At 46.4% G+C, this 6,000-nt stretch overlaps 1 protein-coding gene across 1 annotated transcript in view; it reads right to left on the bottom strand.

The window, feature by feature from the left end:
- znf385b (zinc finger protein 385B) overlaps positions 1-6,000 on the bottom strand; it is a gene marked incomplete at both ends in the record, with an annotated part of 83,255 nt that overhangs the window by 13,902 nt on the left and 63,353 nt on the right. The gene's annotated exons all lie outside the window — the stretch shown is intronic.

Genomic DNA, 6,000 nt, shown 5'->3' with positions numbered 1-6,000 from the left:
GAATCTTCATGTCCGCCTCCCTTTTGAAGAGCTCACCCTGGTTCAGCAGGAAGAGACCCAGAGCGAGAGGGAGGGATGGAGAAGAGAGATACAGAGGGAAGGGAGGAGAGAGAGAGTGTGCCTCTGTGAAGGCTTGTATAGGGACTCTTTACTGCATTTCGCGCACACGCGAGCACACACACACACACACACACACACACAGGCACTCATGCATACACAGGCACTCATGCATGCACACGCACACACACACGCACGCACACACGCATGCACACACACACACACGCACGCACGTAGACACACACACACACACGTACACACACACACACACACGCACGCACACACGCAGGCACTCATGCATGCACACACACACGCACGCACGTAGACACACACTCACGCACGTAGACACACACGTACACACACGTACACACACACACACACACACACACACACACACACGTACACACACACCTTGCTGCAGGGCTAATATCCCCAGAGGCGATACGGTTGCTGATTATGACTGGCTGATGATGGGCCTCAGTAAACAGAAGAGTGCCAGAGGCGTCTGAGTCAGGAAGCCAATCCATTAAGACTTTGCAGGTTATTACTAACAGCCCAGATGGATTATAGCCAATCAGAGGGCAGCACCTCACCTTCCCCTTAACTAATCGGAAGGCTTTTAATATCAGGAGAACTGCCAGCAATTGACGCCCCGGACCAGCCACACAGAAGCCTCCTTTCATTCAATTATCCATCAGCTGCTCCAAAGACTCACTTAAGTCTACAGACGACCTTCAAAAAGGGGTCACTAATGCATCGCTTCCGCTTATCCAACGGACGTACGTGAAGGAGACTGACATTGAAGAATGAACACATACAGTAGCAGGCACTGGTGATGTTGATTCTTTTCTAGTATGGTTGCTGTTGTTGTTGTGTCTTGTGTCATATTAGAATTTGCAATTCAAATCTGTCTCACGCAGGATCTCTCAAACCGTTGAAACAAGGTCATACTGTACTGTAAAACCAGCGTTTGAATCTCCTGAGCAGAACAGACATAATTGTTTGCGTGCTTCTGTTCTCTGAACGGCACCGTTGTACAAGTATACGCCGAAACACATCATGACACACGACACAATGAAACCGTGACACACCGCAACACACCACAACACACCACAACACACCACAACGCAACACACCACACCACAATACTGACAGAGTGACTCTATCCGTCACTCAGAGCTGTTCCTTTCCCATCGTTAGGATAAGCTGAACTGCCAAGCGAGCCTTCAGATTGGCTGTCACTGTCCAATGAATTTCAATTACAACCTCTCTGTCATCCCTCCCGCTCCGCTCGCGGCTCACATAACAGAAACTCCATCCCAGTAAACACGTAAACCACCTCCTTTCTCAAAACGCAGCAATCTGCTGAACAAACGAACCACACCACCTCAGCAGTTACAGCCTCCATAGCAGCATATCACCTACTATTGTAACCTGAATCTGAAAAAGAAAAAACACACACAAAAAAACAACTTAATTCTTCCTTCTTTAGCATGTTGACTGCCAATGGTCTCTGGGCCAAGCATAGATGACTTGCGATGACTAATGGATACATGATTCACTTACTTAGACAAATGTATTTGTTGTAAGTCGCTTTGGATAAAGGCGATGTGATGAAGAGAGTATCAATCAATTCTCTCACAATAGTTACTTCTCTACAGGTTGTTGAGAGTGATTTACCTGATTCTGCCTTTTTGATGAACTTGAAAATAGGACGTTATTTTTCAGAATCATTAGAGTCAGGCTCAGCTTGCCTACCCCCAGTTAAAGCGCATCGTAAACACGTTATCACAATCTGTTGAACACGTTGATGGAGGTGCTCAGCGTGCAAGTCCCAGATGCCTGACTGCTACGTGTTAATGAAGACAGAGGATGATTCGCCGATAAACAACCAGCGATTAGGCCGACACAGTAGTGCCAAGGTCCACAGAATAATAACATGCTGTCAGCCCGCAACCCACAGCTCACATGCCCGCTGTCTTCTGATCTGTCAGTCAGAATGGAATGGAATGGAAAACAGAATGCACACACGCCCCCCCCCCGAATGTAGGCACAAACGCTCACACACACAAACGCACTCACGCACAAACACACATACGCACGCACGCACACGAACACACACACCCCCCCCCCACACACACACACACCCACCCATCCACAGAAACGCTTGGGCACACAAATGCTTGGGCACACAAGCACACACACACACACACACACACACACACACACACACTCTGGATAACATGCACTAATGCACCTGAACAGGCCGTGCAGCATCACAGATGCAAACATGCTGTACATGTATTTCAGTTTTCAGTTTTCCAGTCTATTGATACAAAGAGGTAAATCAAATTATAGGATTTTCATACATGAAAACAGTGTGAATTTCACCTTGAGCGTGTTGGTTTCACACAATGCAATGCGAGAGCCCTGAGATCCTACAGCAATGCTGCAACAATGCAGAAACCAATCTCTCCTGTACACCACGCTCTCTGTCCACAGAGGACGGTGCTTCCGATCGGTAGATGCTATCTTAACAGTGTCCTTAAGGCAGCAGACAAATAGGAGTACACTCCTTTGTCATCTTTTAAAGAGAGAGAGAGAGAGAAATAGTGAGAGAGTCAGAGACAGAGAGACAGAGAAATAGAGAGCGACAGAGAGAGACAGAGAGAGGACAAAAATCCATCTTCTTTTCTTAGAACCTAGTTACCTAAAAGAGCCTGTATTCTGCACTACAAGCTGACAGACTGGTATTAGAGCTCATTCTTCTCAAGTACAGTATGTTCATTCTGACCTAAGAAGTCAGGCTGGGAGCTGTGGGGAGTTGCTGGATCTGAATAGTGATACTAACAGTCTGTCAGTGTTGGATTACTGTCCCGGACTCAAGCTGGGGCATCTGAGCTCATTATTCCCCCATACGGACGGACGGACGGACAGACGGACACAGCACTAATTATAAACAAGGCCACCTGCTCACGGGCACGCCTGAAAATACGCTGCATCGCTCTGACGAAATGCTTGGAAGGGAGAAACAGCGTTTGGATGGGACGGTGCTGGCGGTAAGGCTAGAGGGTACTGGGTCGTTATTGTAACAGGGACATGATCCCGCTGACTTAGTTACCTGGCTAAATAAAGGTGGAATTAAACTCTGGGATGAGTTGGTAGTACTGTATGTCGAGGCCAAATAAGGGGAGAGGTCACCCACAATGAGACCAGCGCAACACTGTCGCATATCTGAAGAGAGATCTGTTGTTGTTGTTGTTGTTTCTTTTAAAATTATTATACCTAACCAGGTGAATACTTCAGATTTAAAATCTCTTTTCCAAGAGAAACCTGGCCAACAGGGCAGCATATAAAGACAGATACATTTAGGTTTCAGACATACAGTATAAAATAATGAACATAAGGCAGTATCAGGAATGCATAGGTGGCTGCGTTAAGTACAGAGACACTCTCTAGTACTTTCCCGTTCAAGGACCTTCAAGATTCCACTAAAGGCATCGTATGAGATCAGTTTTGCCAGGTTTAAGTCTTTCTGGAGGGTGTTCCAAGCAGAGGTGGCAGAGTATTTGAAGGCTTTTTTTCCCAGCTCTGTGCGAACACGAGGAACAAGCAACTGCAGAACATCTTGGGAGCGCAAGTTATAATTATTTTGGCTTCTAGATAGATATGTACATAGGTACATTGGGACCATCCCAAGGAGAGTTTTGTATATAAAACTCAGCCAGTACATATAAAGAAGGCCAGTCAGATTTTGTACACAAAGTGCAGTGGTGGGTCAGATATTTACAACTAGTAACAAATCTCAATGCACAATGGTATACAGTGTCTAGTGCTCTCAAACATTGAGCAGAAGCATTCATATAAAGTAAGTCACCATAGTCCAGGAAGGGCAGAAAAGTAGCTGCCACCTCCTGACTCCAAAGGAAAAGCACGATTTATTTCTATAACTTCACCTTGAGCTTAGAAGTTAGATTGGCGATATGAGCCTTAAAAGAAAGCTGTCTATCAATAAGGATGCCCAAATATTTATTAATTTGATACCAGCTCAATTACTTTTCCTTGGGAGGTAAAGAGATTAGGAAGATTTTCTGGCAATTCACTTGCATTGGAGAGCAACATAACCTTTGTCTTGTCTATATTTAGTACCAACTTTAATTGCTGCAGACGAGACTGAACAACATCGAATGGTACTGTCTTTCCACTGTTTACACACACACACACACACACACACACACACACACACACACACTCCAAAGCTTGAGAACATAATGATTCTGTTGCTTTGTGTTCTGTGTTTGGGATACCTTAGTCAATACTGTGGGACATGGTGAGTGTGTCATGGAATGCAGGGGAAAATACAGTACATAGTTGAAAAAGTGTTCAAATATGTAGCGTTATCAAACACAAGGTGTTGCTTCATTTAGCTCGCTTGGCACCCAGCGTTTGCCCATCTTCCATTTCTTCAATTGTGCCTAACAAATGAAATCAAAATGCCTCATGTTTTCCCAACTAAAAATAAAGGATTTCCAGTACGTATTTTGTCAGAGGGGTATTCCATCAACGTCGCTAAAGGACAATCCAGGCTCGTTTTGAGAAATCCCAGGAGATTGCTGAAAACTCCAGGCTTATTTTGCGAGACTAAATAAAAAATAAGCCTGGATTTTCCTTTAGTGACGTTGATGGAATACCCCCCTGGTCCGCTGCTGTAGAGTGTCATCAATACTGTAAATAGCAATAGCACATATCCTGTAAATAGAACAACAACCCACGCTCATGTAAGTGGCATTAGCTGGAGGATTCATCTAGCTGGCTATGAAAGGGAAAGGTCCTTGGCTCCACAATAACTAATGACAAAACCAGCAGATATTATGAGTCATATTCTGTAATATTGAGCTATTTGTCACAGGAAACCAATGTCATCAGATCAATTTGTGGAAAAGATTGCATTTATGATCTCATGATCATCAGGGGTCCCTCTGATCACGGCTCCCATCACTGTCCACCACGGAGCTTAAACACCACTTGATCGTCACTGACAGCAGTGTGAGCCGCGATGACAGGTTTTAGAAAGCCACTGGGCCAAACTCTCTCTCTAACACAGACACACACACACTCTCTCTCTCCCTCTCGCCCCTCTTCCCTCCCTCCTCTCATCTCCCTGTCCCTATCCATCAGTCTACATCTCTCTCATGCTCCCTCCCTCGCTCTCTTCCTCTCTCCCTGCCTCTGTCTCTGGGAGCGGACACACACACACACACATCTGTGAGTCAGAGTGTTTGTGACAGGCTGTCGTGACCCCAGCGCCAGGCTCTCACTAGCGGGTGTAAAGAGGGGTTGTCACACGGGGAAAAGGCAGGCCTCGGAATCACACACACACACACACACACACACACACACACACACACACTCGCACACACAATCGCACACACATTCACTGTGAATGACATGCTTCTGAGGTGCACCTGAACAGGCCATTAGGTGGTATCTAATGTCTGGTGACCGCTGCCTACAGGAGGCTACAGGCTGGAGCACACTGCCCTGCGCCGTGTTAAAGGTCAGAAAGGAGCAGGCTGGTCAATGGAAGAGGTTGAACAAAAAAAGGCTTGTTGTAAAAGTAGGCTGGCCGACATAGGGTTAAATGAATAGGACTGAAGTTACCAAGACAACCCTGAGGTAGACCCCCGGAGGACGACCCAATACAACTTGGATGACGTAAGCAAGTTGCTAACTTTATGTAGGACAGGGGAGGCTGGCAGAGGCAGAAGTCGGAGGACAGGGGAGGCAGAAGTCAGAGGACGGGCTTGGAATGAGGAACGGCATCACACGCGTGTGTTTGACACCATTCCTAATTTCCATACCGTGCGTTTCTAGTTCCACCAGCCTCCAGTCGGCTGGCAAGGAACTAGCAGGACTCGGCCTGGGGTCAGGCTGGCCAGTGTG

This window comes from Nansenia antarctica, assembly GCF_963989245.1.
Source record: "Nansenia antarctica genome assembly, chromosome: 7".
NCBI classification, from domain to species: Eukaryota; Metazoa; Chordata; class Actinopteri; order Argentiniformes; family Microstomatidae; genus Nansenia; species Nansenia antarctica.
The sequence above is the reverse complement of the archived record's forward strand: the minus strand, read 5'-3'. Positions and strand labels throughout refer to the sequence as shown.